The sequence below is a fragment of the Motacilla alba genome, chromosome 1A (genome assembly GCF_015832195.1).
Source record: "Motacilla alba alba isolate MOTALB_02 chromosome 1A, Motacilla_alba_V1.0_pri, whole genome shotgun sequence".
NCBI classification, from domain to species: domain Eukaryota; kingdom Metazoa; phylum Chordata; class Aves; order Passeriformes; family Motacillidae; genus Motacilla; species Motacilla alba.
In genome coordinates, this window is record NC_052031.1 from 37,391,539 (window position 1) to 37,409,449 (window position 17,911).

At 38.1% G+C, this 17,911-nt stretch overlaps 1 protein-coding gene across 5 annotated transcripts in view; it reads left to right on the forward strand.

The window, feature by feature from the left end:
• The window catches only part of NAV3 (neuron navigator 3), a 509,706-nt gene that overhangs the window by 82,884 nt on the left and 408,911 nt on the right, over window positions 1–17,911 (forward strand). Inside the window, exon 1 of one of the 5 annotated variants that reach the window (XM_038153426.1) lies at window positions 16,963–17,656. The exons of the other annotated variants lie outside the window; for them this stretch is intronic. The gene's annotated coding sequence lies outside the window, so the exon portion shown is untranslated. Of the gene's footprint in view, window positions 1–16,962; window positions 17,657–17,911 lie in introns of those variants that run through there. 5 annotated transcript variants of the gene reach the window in all.

A 17,911-nucleotide genomic window follows, 5' to 3' on the forward strand; every position in this document is an offset into this window, starting at 1 on the left:
AGTATTTTTCTGTTTTTTAACAAGAAACATTTATAGAGATCTGTGGTTGTGATTTTGTGTGTCTCTAATTTTGATTTGTAGTTGCACTTGAAGGTAACTTTGCACTTGAAAGTGACTTTGGACTTCCTAACTTGTGTGTGTGCTTCTGTTAAAATTTGGTCATGGAGAAAATATTTTAAAATCAATTAATCATGAATCTTCAAATGTAAAGTTTACTGCTGCATAGTAGATGTAGTAAATTTCTTTGAGGGTTTGCTCCTGTCCAGATTTTATCATGTTCAATATTGTGTCTGAAGAGTGGAAACTTGAGGTCTGGAAATGAGGAAGTTGTCAGCTGTTTTCTGACCACTTCAGATACTATGATTTGAACGCTAGTTTTTGTTGTTTGTTTTTTTTTCATGCAGACTTCTTCTACAGCTTTTGTATCATACTAATAACATCGAGAAACCTACTCTTTGTTTACAGTATCCCTTGTTTAGGATGTTTTCTTCATGGATTTTTGTCTTCATGGGTTTTTTTGTTTTATATTTTTTTCCTGTCTGTGCTGTAGCATAGTCCTTCAGAAAGCTTATCTAGAATCTCTGCAGGATGCAGGGGAATACCAATATCTTAAATGTACAGACCTGAAGAAAAAAATGGAGGCTTGTGGAAAATCATAGAGGAAACTGGTATCAGATCTGGAAATTGAATCCACATTTTAGCACATAACTGTATACATCAATTGGCTACTATCCATGTCCTTATTTCCTGCAAATTTAATTTTTAGATAGGAAGCTTTGCAGATCATGGGCAAGATAATAGACTACTGAGATTCTTGTGGCTTTTTGTAGCGGTCTTTATAATACATCCCCCCCTTCCTTTTATAAGGAATAAATCAGTACAAAGGTCCACCCTGTGAATTTGCCAAGTACCTGACCCAGATGTGCCTTGCTATGCAGAGATAAAGCAAGAAACTCTTTGAAGAAAAGGAGAAGGGAAAAAAGTGAAAGATAGAGAAGATAATCCAGCAAAACCAAGTATTGGAGTAGGCATGTTAAATATATCTTGAAATTTGGTGGTTCATTAATTACTTAAATGATTGGCCTCGATGCCTGCTTCACTCAGGCTTTGTAAGCTGCCTGAGAGGCTGATGCATGGAAACGGGGGTGGAATTGCAGAGTGATTGGAGTGAGGATGTGCTTTTAAAAACAGGCAATGAGTGTTAGAACCATATACTATCTCTGAAGTCATGCAGTCTCTAGTTAGATCCTTCACTGCTACAGGAATAAGTCTCAATTAAAATGTTGTGGGCTATATGGCTGTTTAATTCCTTTGTTTGCTCTCTTGCCTGTTTTGGGGATGCAGGAAAGAAGGCAGCTGCCCATTTGTCTTATCATGCGGGCCATGTGCCAGCTTTGATGAAGACTCTGGAAGGAGGATGATGGCTTGTTCCCAAGGGGAAAAATAAATGTGCAGAAGAATGGTAATTCTTGGGAACAGCAAGGAGGAAACACATGGGAAGCTGCTGGGGTGACTTTCTATGGGCCTTTGGGTCTCGAGAGCCTGGTGGGGGAGGTTGAGGGGAGCAAGAAACCTCAGAGAAAGTGTAAGCATGAACAAAAGGGTCCTTTTGAAAAGAGGTAGGCTGAGCAGAGGAGGAGAGGGATTTGGAAGTCTTCCTTACTGTTATTCTGTTTTACATACCCAGAGAGGAGTTCCCTCTGTTTTTAAAGGCCCTACCTTTTATTCTAATAAAAGCCAGCATAGGAGAGTCAAAACCCTTCTGGTCTTCTTTGGGATGCTGAGTGTAAGAAAAGGTGTAGTCTAGGTCATCTGAAAGGTCATGACTCAGTCAGAAACCCAGAGAGCAAGGATTCCTTATTTTTCAGACCAGAGTCTCAAAGTTCAAATGATTCCAAAACATTGCAAATAATGGTGACATAATTATCTGTGGGTACCATACATTATTAATGAACAGTTGATTCAAATTATATTTATTGCTGCATCAGTTATTTATCTAGAAGCATACTTAAAATTCAGATCAGGAAGCAACATTTTCTTAATCTTGCCCTAGAATGGATTTTCTGTTTTTCTTCTTTCATAACTGAGGCTTGGCTAAACAGGAAAAAAATAAAAGGTGCTTGATAGTACATATTAGAAAGCGTGTGTAGTGGGAGATAAGCTGATGTTTGAAAAAATGCAACAGTTAATTACACTTCAGGTGATGGTGTTGAGAGACTATAGAGGGTTCTTCATGTATTTACCTGCAGACTCCTGTTTTCTTGTCTACAATACACAAGGGAAAAAAATTTGAAAAAATATTCCACAAACATATTTTTTTAAAAATGTTTTCCTCAGAAGTCTGTCAGATAAATTTCTAATACAATAGTGGCAGTTGCATTATATATGCTTTACATGTCTCACTTGTCCTTTTTGCCTACTGATGTTCAAATAAGGATTTTTTTTTTACCAAAATTTTCATTCAAAGGCGGTTGAAAAACATGAACAGTAGTCATGAATTCATTATTATTGTGCATTCTGTTTATGGCACTGACAGAACAGAATAACATTATTGGCCTTTTTAAGCAGCACCCTGTTACTATTATTATTATTGCCTGGTGTTTTTAATTATAATTTTTCTTACAGGTTTTATGAGGTGGGGATTAAAGGTAAAAATCTCTGGAGCTGAACTGCCAATAGTCATCCTGTGTGTTTCAATTATAGAATAATTTATCCATTTATTCTGCTTAATTTTAGGAAGCAAAGGTCACAGGAATAAATTTTCTTTGTATGAATAAACACTGGGGAAATTGAGGACCTAACTATTATCATATGAGATGACAGTCAGTTCTATCAATCTAGGTGTTTGCAGGTCATGGTGATGGCAAGTCTGTGCAGTTTTATTAGCAATGTTGCTAATAATCAGAAATTTTAAGGGAGCCTTGAAAATGCTCTCTCTGGGGGTGGTTGCTCCAATAAAGCCACTGCAGAATCTGTAGGCCTTATCATGAACACATGTAGGTCAGTGCTGAACATTTTTGTGAACTTCTTGCTTCTTTTCTTAGCAGTATGGGATAGAGTAGTGAATGCTACAGATATGTAGAAACTCCTACAGCTTCTAAGACTGCATCAGTAATGTCCTTTCAGCTCTCCGTCCGATTTTACTCACCCTTCATTTAGAAATTAAGATATTTTCTTACTAGAAAAGGTGGGCTGAGTTGGTTGTTGCTTTTAAATTGTTGACAGTCTCCAAGGAATATCTACAGCATAAGAATAGTACAGAATACTGTTGCATTTCAGTGTTTTAATCAAAGGTCATGGAGAATTGCCTCTGAGTGTCTAGAAATCCTCCTCTGCTTCTGCTTCACTTGAATGTTTAGCGATTCTGTAGATATTGTAGTTGCTCCCTGTAATTTCCATGGCCATTTTGGTTAATGGCCATGTAACACGTAGAGTGCCATGATGTCAGAAAACTCTTAAGTGTCTTCAGATACTGTTCAGTTTCTTGGAACTGGAGGGTGCTAGTGTCTCTGAGCTTGGAGAATTGGGTGATCAGGGGAGGCTGGGGTGCCCTTAGAGGCCTGCAGAACACAACCTGGCAGGACCTGAGCAGTGTGGCCTGACTTTGAATTTTGCTTTGATTTGTGCAGGGGGTCAGACGAGATGGCCTCCAGTGGTCCTTTCCCGTCAGAGTACTTTTATAATCCTATGATTTGGCCTAGAGCATGCTTTCCCCCACTTCTCCCTGCCCTCTGTTCTGCCTTCCTATTTATTTCTTATCCTATTTTCTTGGCTGAGGAAAGCATCCACATCAGAACCACCAGACTGGAACAGAAGTGTACCTCTCTGTTGTCTCAATTAGCTTTGCTGTTAATGCTGTCTCAGCATTGTGGACGCACATACAGAGAGGTTTGTAGGGGCTAATGGAATACAGCTGAATGAAAATACATGATGTTTGAGAAAGACTGATACTTGGGAACATGGGCAAGGATAAATGATAAAAGGCATGCAGTTTTTCAGATGAAAAGCTATAATGGAGATCTGTCAAGACAAGGCCTTAGGGTAGGAAATGAAGAACAGTTTTATTCCTGTGTATAAATAGAATCCAGAGCTCCCTGACACAGTGAAGTAAAAAGGAAAAGATTTGTCACTTGGATGTAAAGGAAATGTGGGAGATTTATGTTCCTCCACTAAAAAATTTCATATATATAAGCCAGCAAACCATTTTAGTTTTGTCGAATGAGAGGGGAATAATTACTCATTCTGGTTGATGTCCTATAAAGGAATGTGCTTATTCAAACTAGATGCATCTGATAGAAAATGAAAAGCTTTGTCTTCTTTGTCTATAAAAATCTGGTTCCTTTTTTGATGGTGACATTTTAAAGGAAGAGAAAAAAGTTAGCAAGTAGTAGCAAAAAAAAAAAAAAACAAAAACCAGCAAAACCCAACCCAAACCTCCAAACTGAAAATTTTTTGCGGTAGGGGAAGGAGGGAATTGTAATTAATTTTATGGGTTTAAACATAAAAAAACTGAATAAATCCAGGGAAAAAGAATGGAAAGAATTGTAAGTGAAACTCCATTTTAAAGTTTCACAATGAAATTGTTTGGTTTCGAATCACCTACAAATTGGGATGGAGATCTTCATCTCTGTTGAGCATTATTTTAGTTTTCCTCTGAATTATTCAAGAATGAATTCATTTACACATAGCTGGGATAGGGAGTCTTAAGAGAATTTTATGAAAAATGGACAGGATCACAGTAACAAAAGTGCTGTCTGGACTCTTAACAAGTGCTCTAAAGTAGCTGCAGATGAGGCCAGGCCTGGAGTCCAAACAACCTGGTGAGAGCCTGTGGAAGGGTATTTTAAAATCAGACAAAGCTGCTTTCCCTTGTTTTCATAAGGAAACTTCTAATCAGACTGTGCCAATCCTTAGGTTTTTCTTGCTCGCCTTTGTCATTTGACATCTCACTTCTATATGTGTTTGTGTAAGGGGAAGGTTGCTGTTGCCAAACTTAAGCATAGGGGTAAATTAGTCATTCTGGAGAGAGAATTCAGTGTTTATGAGTTCTTCTGTTACCATCAGAGCTTCTACACTTGGATATTGCTGAAGCACAATTTTAATGCTTCTAGGACTTTTACATAACTGCTTTGTTTTTGGAGTCAGGAGGCAGTTCTAGCTGGTTTTCCTAGCAAATTATCTGCGTAGTTCACTGTGACTTTTTTGTCATGTAAGAGTTCTTAGAGGGAAAAGTGCTTTTTACCAAGACATTGCACTTTTTCCTTGTGCCTGTATTTCCAGATATGAGTATGTGAAAATTATTTTTTTTTCAAGGTTTTGTGGATGTGATTCTTTGATGCATTTCTTTCCCTTTTGAGGTGGTGCCATACACTGGGCATACAGGCAGAGACTAGATATTGCTGTACATCATGGGAATATTACATCATGTTATAAACATAGTTCGTCCCTCGTGACACCAAGTTCAGATTGTGTTTCTTTTGTGCTACTTGAGTGTGAGCCTCACTGTGCAAGTGAAATCTATGAATCAGAATATAGATAGCTCTGAAACTGTTTATAAATGGAAAGCATCAAAGTAGTTGCTAATGGGTGTGTTTAATATGCAATAGGTATTAAAGTGTTCTTAATGCTAGTTTGGATGGGCTTTAGTGGATGCTGGGCAAAGTCTGTTGCCACCTCATATATAAGAAGCCCAATGAGATTAGTGGGAATCATGTTAAAGGAATGAACAACTTCAATTTGAAGGAGACATGAAAGACTTCCTGTGACTTCCTGGGAAGCTCTAACAAGAACTCCTTCAGTGATCCCTGTGATCTGGGGAAAGGAGAGAAGGAGGAGGAGTGTGTAAATATCTGTAAAGAAGTGATAAAAATCTTTCTCTGAATTCTCTAAATAAAACCAGCCATATGTCCAGAAATCATTTTATCAACTTGTTCCTGTGTGTTTCCTGACAGAATGTATCTTAAAAATGGAAACGCTCTCTTACACTTTTAAAAGATGAATTTCTTAAAATATAATTGCATTTTGTAGTGGCAGTGGCACTCTTCTAATATAATATTTCTCAAACTTTAGATTTTTCTTACTAATAATTTTGAACAGTTTTAGAAAACTATTGAGCTTTCTTACTATTTCTTAGCATTGTAAAATCTATGATTAACATAGTTACCATTGTACATAGATGACACTTTGATTTTTTTACAGCTATAGCTCAGCGTCAGAGCCTACTTTAATATTTTATTTGTACTTTGGAGAAAAGGAGAAAATGTACTTATAAAACCTCATATCAATTATGTTTTATTTTACTTAGGAGGATTGAGATGTGCAGGTAATATATGACAAACATTTTTTAAATGTTTTTTTCTGTCTTTTACTTCTCTTGAAATTCACTTGCTGTCATTTGCATGGCAGCTGTAATCACTGTTATAGAAAGTATTTCAGCATTCTCACTCTTCAGAATGTTTCCATGAATCTGACAGTTGGTACCCAAATAAAGTCATTTCCGAAAGCAGCAGCAGAGGAGAGAATGTGCTGCTGCTATTACTTTTGAAGAGAAGATTTATTTTTAAACTCTGATCAGCCTGCTATTATGTGCATGCTGGTTTTACCTTGTTATTAAAATATCACAATGGGGATCAAATTCAGCTGTGAAGAAGAGCCATGCTATGTGTATGTAATCTATTGCTTCAAAGTATGGTATGGTAATAGTCACCTGATGAAGAAATCCCCACAGTCTTAAGAATTTATTCAGCTGTATAAAGATGTGGCAGGGCTTAAATATTCATAGTTTTTAGTTTTTAATTTTATTAAGAGATAGAATGGAAATACAAGTATCTGGGTCAATTTTTCAGGCACATGTGAAATGTACTAAATGCAAGTGGTTTGGGGAGGTATCTCACCCTTATACACAGGGATAAGAGGGATTTGGTTAGCTCTCACACAGCATGTGGTGGCTGAAGGCAGTTCTAGTTGATGCTGACAGTGACAGCCCCATCAGGGCTTTTGTTGGCATATGAACTGAGATGACTTTCTGTCCCACATATTTCAGGAGTATGGAAAAGAGACAACATAAAATTCACTACTTTATTCTTTCGCTATGCTGTTTTCCTATTCTTTTGTGTTATATAGATTTGTATTTCAATAAGCTGCCCTGAAACATGTGGAAGTTATTTAGGTTGCCCTTTTATAATCCAGGAAATGATTATTTCTTTATGAGAGGCGGTAGGAGATAAGGAGGGATGTGAAGCTGTAATTCCCCAATGTTCTTGCAATCTTCAGAGGAATAGCTATGATAATATAATAAGTGAAGCAATGTAATACTTCATCTTCTGTCACTGGCTATCACACTCTTATTTCATTTGCTTGCCAGCTGCAATGCAACATTCTGGAAACTTGATTAGGGTACTCCGTAGCCTTTTAGCACCTTTTTAGGAGTGAAGCAGGAGGATTTTTCCCTTAAGAAAGGATGCAGTAAATGTACCAATAATGGCTGGAGCATGGCTGCCTTAGTCTCCAGAAATTGTATTTGTGTGGGGGAAAGCGCTCATCTCTCAGTCAAATAGTCCTTTTCCTTCCCTTGGGCAATCGAATGCCTAAATGTTCTAGTGAACTGGGACAAATGGGAAAGCTATTGTTTTGGCAGAACAGCTTTGATCCAGCTCTCTGTGAAGTCTGTGGAAAGAGTCCAACTGACTTCCCTGGGAAATACAAAGTGGATGAAATATACAGTCCATGGGAAGCAAAGCTATTGCATTTCCCTTTTCAAATTTAACTGAGACATATTAAGCATTTCTCTGCTCCAGTTTTCTTCAGAGAGCAATAACGTTTGTCACCCTCTTTCTCTCTTCTGCCTACAGAAAATCTGGTTTTGCTGGTGTCTTGTTCAACTGGGTTTTTTTAATGGAAGTGTGATGATACAGCATATACCTGCCTTATATGCAGCATGACTGTGTGTTCTGTTCAGATGAAAAGGCCTCATTTAAGTTGTTAAACTGGAGAAAATGTTAGCATAAACTGCATTTTTCTCTCTACCTTATTCCAGTTGCTTAAGACCAGGTTGGGAACTGTCAATTCTAACTGTTGAAAAACCATCTAACCATTCTTTCTGTGGGTTAACAGAGGTGTAGCTAAGTGGCTGTAGGTGGCACTTACTGTCTGAAAATGCAAACTATGATTGTGTGTGGCAAAGCAGAACCAAATGAAAGACCATTGCCTAGAATATGGCACTTCACACAGTGGATACAAAACCCCATATTATCTTCCTAGTTGAGCAAGGCAGGCAGCCTGAAAGCAGTGTGGACTGCTGGCTGGCTATCTCTTTCAAATGTGTGGCTGCTTGTGTTGTTTTTTGATCTCAAAGGTGTTTTCCAACCTAGTTGAGTCTGTGAAAATGAGGAGATGAGGCTCAAGGGTTATGCAGGTTGAATGCTTGCATGTACTTGGACTGATCCCTCCTGATATAGTTTGTCAACAAGCTCTTGAACTGTTCCTACCTATCGTTATCTGAAGAGGCAGGAAGGGAATACAGAAGTCAGCAGAGTGTAGCTGTCCTCCTTGGCCTTGCATTCTCCTGCTATGACTAGTATGTTCCTGGAGGAAGCAGAGAGGATGAAAGGAAGGTGTGCTTTTTCCTTACTACTAGTAGGCTAGTACCAGGGAGGTGGCTGCGAAAAGTCTCAGCCTTAGAATAAGAAATGTCTGGCATTGTTAGTATGTGTATTTGTTAAGCAGAGAATAGGCATATTTCTGTGAGACCTTCTAGTTCATCAGATTGCCAGCCATCACTGGCCCAAGACTGAGAGCATTTACCATCCCCTGGGCAGCACCCTTGCTGGTGCTATGAACCTGAAACACTGCTGACTTCTCTTGCCAGATGTAAAACTAGATGGATCCAAAGGTCTTGTGTGTGATCTCATTTATCTGCAAGACTGTGTTATGTGCAGATATCACACTTTGAAAGAGCTGGAAGAGGGGAGAATACTTCTGCCAGGTGAAGATACCACCCTTCCTAACCTTTTCTCCTAATTCTTCATTCCCTCTGCTCCAGTGCTGTAATTTAATGTGATGGGTTTAACACCGAATTTCACTAAATGCTGCAGCAAAAATTGCTGGGCAACTCTGTAAAGAATGCAGGGCATGGAAGTTCTTGTTTCCTACACAAGAATGTTTAGTGAGTCTTTCCCTTATTTATTTTTATTTATTTGTAAGGCCTTTAAGGAAAAGGTAAAATCCAGAACACATAATCTCATCAGTTGTTAGCTCACTGAGTTACTGTAACACCGCTTCATATTTGACTTCCAAACATCTTGGGGATGATGGGGAGTGAGAGAACAGCTGTGAAAAGGTCAGTCTTGGCATCATCATCATAATTAACTTTCATTTGTTGACTAGCAGATGTTCCTATCATCTGGAGACAGGGGTATATTGGTAAATGATCAAGTGACAGAACAAAGTGACCTGGTAGGGCCAGACAACAGATTTGTTAAATACCTTCCCTGTAAAGATTTGTTTCTGTTTATCTCATGTAATTTCCATGTGTATAGATGAAACACAGTGGTGAACTTGGGAAAAGGGAAATTTCCCTCACTTTCTCCTAAAGTGTGTCACTTAAATGAGAAAATAAGAAAGGACAGCAAAAGCTGTATGGAAAAGACAGTTTTGGAGGAATCAATTATACACATTTCCTGTGAGTCTTAAAAGGGGAGCCCTTTTGCTTAACCTTCCCAGGCAGCTTCACCAACTGAATTTCCCGTTTTCTGGTTGGTGGCCTGCTTCTTATAAATGTTTTGTTAAGGTCTTCTCTAGATTTTCTGAGCAATTTCACAGCAGATTTGAAAGTTCTTCAGGGCTTGGTGAGTGACGCCTGGAGTTACATTGTACCATAGATGGAAGGGCAAAAGCACCTACTTTATAGGATTAAGACAGGTAAAATCACTTGTTCTCCATTATGCTTCATTTCCTATTGACCTCAGAGTATCTGACAATTCTGCTAGTAGCTGATATGACTGGGTCAGGTGGGTTGGGAACCCAGGGTTCTGATGTGTGTGAATGCTACAGGATGCCTGTCCTGGTAAACAAAACAACATTCAAAATGTGACGGTCTGAGGGCAGCCTGGCTACGGGTTATGATGTTTGAGGACATGGCACCCTAGTTGCTGAAAGGCACAGGACAGTATTGCTACAGTGTGAAAATGCTTAGTGCAGTATTGAAATTTGTTTGCCTTGAGGAGAACTTTGACCATTTGCTTCAGTCACTGAAGATGAGGTGAAAGACATATTTGGCAGCCAATGAAATAAGGTACCGTGAGAGAATCAACAGCTTGAAGCATACAGAAATTATAGGTAGTACCATTTGTCATCTCGTAAGTTGGGAGCTTCTGTTTCAAAGAACTACTGTAAGAGGGTACAGATGTTGGACAGCATAGCCAGATGTAACTGCAAGTTCTGTAAACTGAGAGTCATGATGGGCTTCTGCTGCTCCCATAGGTACAAGTGTGGGGCTTCATTTCTTCCCCAATAAGTTTCTGATATTATCTTTGCATACAATTTAATGTTGATTTGATTGTAATGTTACTAACTGTGGTTCTTCTTTTGAGAATGATAACAACAGGTATGAGGAGGACTTGATCTTTATGTAAGACCATGTAGTGGCAATACAGGAGTCTTCTTAAAATGACTGGTGTCTTATCAATCACTAAGCATCTAAATTGATGGGTTTTAGAGGTTTTTTCATTAAACTAGGCTATATAAATTACATTATCCTCATGTTTTCCTTTATCTTGTACATAGAATTCATCTGTATTTAAGTGTAATATAACCTCTGTTAAAAAAAAATAATAGAAACATTTAGAATTTGCATGAACAAAAGATAATATTTGGGGGAAATCTGTAGTTTTTAGATTACCTTAACCAAAGTAAGCAGATATTTCATTATGAGTTTCAATTTCTCTTTATTTTCTGAGCTCACTTGTGATTCAAGCAGTGTTTGAACTGAGTCTTTAGGGATTTCATGCACACAGTGCTTCAAATGACTTTCAGAAAGTTAGTTTAACTTCTGAGAATCTGGCCAACAAATAAAAGTTTATACTTGCTCCTACTTTGTATATGAAATGTACCATGTAACAGAGAGTTTTAGTAAGTGATAATGCAGATGGGTGGGTTTTTTATTATAAACTATTTAAATTTTTTTCTTTCCAATTTAGAAAAAGTCTAATTTTCCTTCTGTTCTACTTAACATGTTTCCAAAAGCATGTAATAACCTAGTTATAATGTATTTAGGGATGGGGGAGGAAGGAAATTAACAGGACAAACTGTCAACCATTCTCAGCTTGCTTGAGCTCCTTTTATTTAAGAAAGGGAATGCAGAGTTCTAAATTGACCTCTTTGCATAATGCCTGTTTATTCTGGAGCCACTTAACTTAGGTCCCAAGTAGTTCTGAAACATCAAAAAATATTTGGATAAACATTTTCCAGAGCAGATCTTAGGAGTTTCCCTGAACAATGAGGTAAGCAGGCTAGGTAGTACAGGGCAATATCCAGTTTGGGTGACAAAGCCTTTCTAAGAAGTCCCTTGTGCTCCTCCTGAGTAGGAGTTTCCCATTTGTTCAGTGGCATGGTACTGGGCACTGAACTATACATGAGCTCTATGGAAAAAAGCTGAGTAAAAAGTAGCACAAAATAAAGAAGATTTCCCCATTTTCATACATTTAAACATAGTTACATGAGTTCTTTGAACAAAGATTATTAGCTTAAGCAAGTGGATGGAAGAGTCTCCATAATACTGTATATTGAGTTTGATTTAAATGTCCGTGGAAGTACCTAGTAAAACTGTCATATGTAGTTGGATAAAATCAGATGGTTTTAATGAGCTGCTGTGTTAATTTAAAACATATTCACCATGACAGACATGCCATGTAATTGTTGAATCTCCTTTGTATTTCTTATAATTGAATATTTAATTATAATTTTAAAATGATAGTATAATTAGCATAATTTATTTTTTTTAAATCCCTATTGCTGTCCTTAATTACATTATTGCTAACAATACTGCACATTAAAGATAGTCTGATAAGGGTTCACATCCTTCTATGCCTTGGTACTTAGCCTCTAGACATCTGATAGTAATCCTTACATTTCTGAGGGAAAAAAATCTATCATTTCAACATTATAGAAATTTACATAGTTTGACAAATCAATCCCATTAACCTCCTTTGCCCCATTGGTTTCACTATTCAGAGCTTTTGGCATGAAACCATAAAAGCATTAAACTAACAGTATAGTAGGTTTAAATCCTTGCAGTCTGTTCTGCTTTCTGGATGTTTGTATCACTGCATATGTTCTGAAAGAATGTAATCAAAGTACAGGGTATATTGGATTGTTCACTTCCAAAGACTCATCTTTGAAGAAATATCTGTTTAGTGGTATAAACTTCTAGTTGAACCAGATGTCACAAATGTTGAACTGAACCAGGGTCCTTCTACAGCAATGCCTATTTATGTCTTGTGTAAACTGGAAATATTTGGGATATAAACATGCAGGGAAGCACGGACAGTATTCTGGAGGGAGCTGAGGCTGTGCTGGCTCTGTCCCTCACAAAGGGGCTGTCTGTGAAGGAGCTGGAGAGGAACAGCCGACTCTCACATCAGCTCCCGGCAGTGGGAGCCCGGCTCCATGTGCCAGCTCTGTCCTGGCCAGGGTCATATCGGGAGTGCGCAGCTTCCTGCACGTCCCTGCACCCTCCAGCTCCTCTGGGCAGAAATGATACCCTGGGAGCTGTTGCCCAGATGTGGGATCTGGTATGTGAGTGTCCCTGCGTCACCAGTCCATGCCTCTGTGCCTGAAGATGGAGAATCTTTCCTGTCTTATTAAATCCTTTGGTGCCAGGAAAGTGGACAAAGCTCTTCTGTGTCTATAGAAGATATCTATGCATAAAATATTTATTACAATTAAAGAAATAAATGATTCTTTGATTGAAATGTTCTGTGTTCTCACTTTGCATCTTTTTTCTGTTTTTTTTTTTTTTTCCTTTTTATTCAAACAGAAGCTATATTTAGGGAGGAATATCAGTGAAGTCTAAAGGAATGCATCAAGTTGTCTTTGGAACTTAAAAATCTTGGCTGTGGCAGGACTCAGACTGTCTGTGTCTGGTGATGCTGGACAGATTTTAAGCATCTGGCCAAATGCTGTGGTTGACTGAAACATTTTTATTTCGCAACCCTTGCAAACTGTTGATAATTTTAACTTGATGCTCCACTCTTCTCTGTGCCTGTACAGTCCAGTATGAAGGAAGCCTTTTTTAGTTTCTATTTTGTTTACCACTACAGACAGAGGATCTTCACAATTCATTAGGGAGATAATATAGTTTAACAACATTATATATGTGCATGCATGCCACTGGAACAAATCTTTTATACTTCTTGGTTTTTTGTATGCTTTTTGATTATTGTTGATTTTCTTTATTATACCATACAAAGCAGCAACTTAAAGTATTCAGCTAATTCTGAGTATTAAACATGAATTAAATAGGAGAAGAAAAAAGCTTAAAACATATTTTGAGAAAATAAGGTTAGATAAAATAAGAAAAGACCATGGTTTATTGTATAGAAAAGGAATTGGTAATCCTATGAACTAGAGAGGCTGAGATAAAAAGTATAAAAGAAAAAAGTAATGAGCATAGAAAATTAGTTGTTTAGGTAGGGAAAGATCCAGGTTGTATGCCGAGGTGGCAAATGAGGGATTAGGGAGTAAAATAAGCCAGTTACTGGATCAAATGTTGAGGAACCTGGATCAGTACAAAGGGGTGAAAATCTAGGCTACTTGGGAAAGGATTAGTATTGAAAAGTGATAATTGCAGTTGGAAAGGAAGACAATAAGGCTTGCACAAGAGGGGGAAAAAAGGATAAAAATGAATCTTAAAAGCAAAGTGGAAAACCCAAGATTTTGTGAAACAGGAGTCTACTATATAATAGAATCCTTTCATTTAATCCAGGAGGGGATGATGATGATAATACAAATGAATAATCAATTTGGTTTCATTTTTTCTCACATGGTGTGTGCCTCAAAATCTTTCCTGGAGGACAAAAGCAGGGAAGTCACAGTTGTGATTACAGGAAATTGATTTGGAGCACTTATCATTTTCAGCTGCCCCCAGGTATGCTCCAAGGGGTAAATTTTCAGAACTACAGTTGGAAAATGTGTGTACAAAAGCTCAGGATTTGTTTGGACAGAAATGGATTTGGGATGCATCTCACTTCCACTGGGTTATAATCTTTAAATTTGTCAAGAGACCTCCCATTTTTCCCTAGAGTTATGCATTTATTTATTTAAATGTCTATTTGGAGAGTGGGAAGAAATTTCTATGTAACCAGTGTGAATTTTGTTTTCTTCCCTTGAGTAGGAAATTGTGGTGGAAGAATAACTTTGCTTGCTAATAATAGAGTTTTGAGACATTTTGTCCTTTTTCTTCATGGAATTTAGTGAAGCAATAATGCTTCAGAGTTAGTCTAACACTAGTAAAAGTATGTAAATAATTCTCTGATTAGAGGAGTTATCATTGAATGAATTATTCATAAGCTATTTTTCACACACAGATTAAAGCAAAATGTATTCACATTTTATTTGAAGCATTATTGGAAAATTAAAATAGGTTTGCAGTTAATAACTTCAACAATTGTAGGCAATTGATCATGATGATTTTTACTTTCTACTATAACTAATATATGAAAAGGAGTAAGTGAGGTATAGTGATCTGCAATGAAAATGTTTGTTTATGCTGCAGATCTGACCGCTTCCAAGGGAAAGAAACCACTGAGTCCTTTCAGAAATGTTCTATAGCATTTTCACTTTAATGTCCACATTTGATACTGTTGGCTGCAATAATCTGCTTCTTTGTGTGGAATAAGGATAAGGTAGTCCAAAGTTTCATGCAGCAAATATTCTCTTCCAGTTTGCTGCATGAGCAATTTCTTACATTTATTTTCACTGTCTGAGGACTCAACTCTTATGACTTCTGCATTTTGTTTAAATTTTGATCTTGTCAATAAAGTAAACTGTGGAAATGAAATTAATATCTATGTGTATGTGTCTTCGTTGATTCAAGGGTGGATGCATTTTTCAAAAGTTTGTGCAAGTCTGTCATAAGTTCTTGGTTTCAGTCCTAGATCAACTGTGATGGTCCACATTTTATGGGCTCTTATACACTAAACCAGACTAGAGGATCCAATCTGGCCTTTCTCATCCTTGAGTTGACCTTGGATAATATATATCTGTTCAATGTGAAACAGAAGCAAAAAGGGTAGACTCTAGTTGGATGTACATTAGTAAAAGAAGGTGGTTTTCATCTTTTAACAAAAAGGCTATATTAATTAGGGGGATCTAACAGTAATTGCTAACATTTTGAATTTTTGGTTTCTGCTATTATGGCAGTAAAAGTACTAGCAGCAGATCTTGATTTACTCCAGATTGTAATGCTATTTCACATGAAGCTAGAAGAAACAATATATGTAATGCTCTTGGCGTTCATGTAACTTCTTGCTTTCAGGGGAGACATCACCTCTTATTCTCTTTCCTCTTGTCAGATGTAGCAGTGATGACCCTTTTTCATTTTGCTGCAGAAGGCCCACTGGTGTTGGTATGCAGTGGAAGAAACAAATTATGTGAGTGGTGTGCAGTGTGCAGTGTCCCATCGCTCATCCTCCCCATACTGTGCAGCAGCTGGTGTTAGTCAGTCATCTCCTTCACCCCATGCACTTTCAGCACCCAGTTGTTCCTCAAAAGCTGTGTCTCCCAAGGTGGTACTAAAGCCTAGGACTTGACAAGCTGACGTGGCAGACGTGGAACACAAGGTGAAGCAGGCTTGGGACAAGATAGGACCCGGGGCCTGGACAGGCCTGTGTCTTGTTAGGCTTTGGTAGGAATGTGACAGCTTGTACACACTTACAGTGCCCTCCCTAATGCCAGTGTCTGGTGTGTATGTCTGCACACTTCCTTATGGAGTGTTTCTGGGCTGCTGCTACAGTCTCACTGCTCAGCCCTGTAGCATCCTCAGAAGCAGGTGCCAGTCTGCTGTCAGTGCAGGTGGCCCTGCTACATGGAATGGCAGCAGGAACTACCTTCCTATTTCTCTTTCTTCTTTGTCTCATCTTGTAACTAGATGCCGCAATTTGAACTTAAAAATCTGGATTCTGTCCAGAGATGGACAATAAAGCTATTGAAGGATCTGGAGTTCAAGTCTTACTAGGAGTGGCTGGGGGAGGTGGGGTTGTTTAACCAGGCAAAAAGGAGGGCTCTCTACACCTACCTGAAGAGCCTGTAGCCAGGTAGGGATCAGCCTTTTCTCCCAGTTAACAAGCTATAGAACAAAAGGAAATAGCCTCAAGTCGCAACAGGGCAGGTTTATACTGGATGTTAGGATAGAGTTCTTTACCCAAAGGCTGGTCAGACATTGGAACAGGGTGCCCAGGGGAGTGGTTGAGTCACCGTACCTGGAAGTGTTCAAAAGACATGTAGATGTGGTGGTCAGAGACATGGATTAGTGGTGGCCTTGGTAGTGCTAGGTTAATCATTGGACTCCATGATCTCAGAGGTCTTTTTCTACCCTAATGATTCTGTGGTTCCAAAAAGGTTATCTACAATCTTTTTAAATACAGGTCACAAATCCACATTGCGGTCTGTTAATCAGCTAGCTTTTGTATCTTACCTTATTTATTCAAACCAGGTTTTATTCAAACCTTATTCTTACCTTATTTATTCAAACTGGGTTTTGTTTTTTTTTCTTTTTTTTTTATTTCTGAGTATTTAAAAAATCATTTTTGATGTTGATACAGAAACCCTTGTTTTTGTTGTTACCTTAGGTGCTGTTGGTCACAGCCAAGTGCTCTTGTATCTGTTCTTGCCTGGCTGCACATGCAGAGAAATTTGAGTTTTCTGCCCAGTGAAACTTATTTTTATTGTTTAGATTTTCACTGTGCCGTTTCTGGACTGTTGCAACTGGCTCAGAATGTGTTCTAATTAAGGAAACTATTTCTGCTCAGTTCACAATGGATCTGTATCTGAAACAGAGATAATCCAGTGAAATTTATTCATCTTGTGTGTGAACAGCAACACTATAATGAAAGGAAATGAGTTGCTGTTCAGAGGTATGAAGAGAGGAAAAGTAGCTCTTCCTAGTAATGCACTGTGGTCAAAAGAAAACATATTTACTGGCTTGCTTGGTTAAAATTTTATGACTACATAAAAAGGTGTTTGAAAATTGAACATTTTTTTCTCCTCCTTTTTAGATACCTCCCATATTACCAAATTGAGAGCTGTATTGCTAGCCTCTAGCTGTAGGAAGTAATTTTTTAAAGTGATCTTGTGTTCCAAATTTGGGCTTTTCTTAGATTTGGGTAAAATTCAGTATTTCAGAGTAATTAATCTGTTTGTGTCGAGTTTATTCTGGGGACTATAGCCATATTTTAAAAAAGAATCTATGAGGTCATAAGACTTTTATGAAATAGGCCATTGATGGAAAAAGCATAGGATGAAGTAGCATTCATGTAGGCAGTGTTGGGAGTGGATTTTGGCACAGAAGCGGCACCCACAGCGACTGTGAAGATCAGCGCGTCTTCCATTCCGCTGCCTTGGAGCACTGCTTGGTAAGGACATACCAGCTGCCAGTAATCAGGTATTGACACTTCCAAAATTCAGAGGTTTTTGGTATTGAGAGATTAAAAAGTCTGTGGCTTTAGTTCTTGTCTTCCATAAAGAGGAATCTTATCAGAAGTGGGTAAATTGTTCTCCCATGTGCTTTATTCTTTGTCTCTGTTAGTATATTAGAAGTTATTTGTTGAGTCCAGTCTGACAACAGCAAATGGTGGTAGTGAAAGAGTCACATAGTAACAGTCAGTCATGCAAGAAATGACTCGTGGAAGGGCACTGG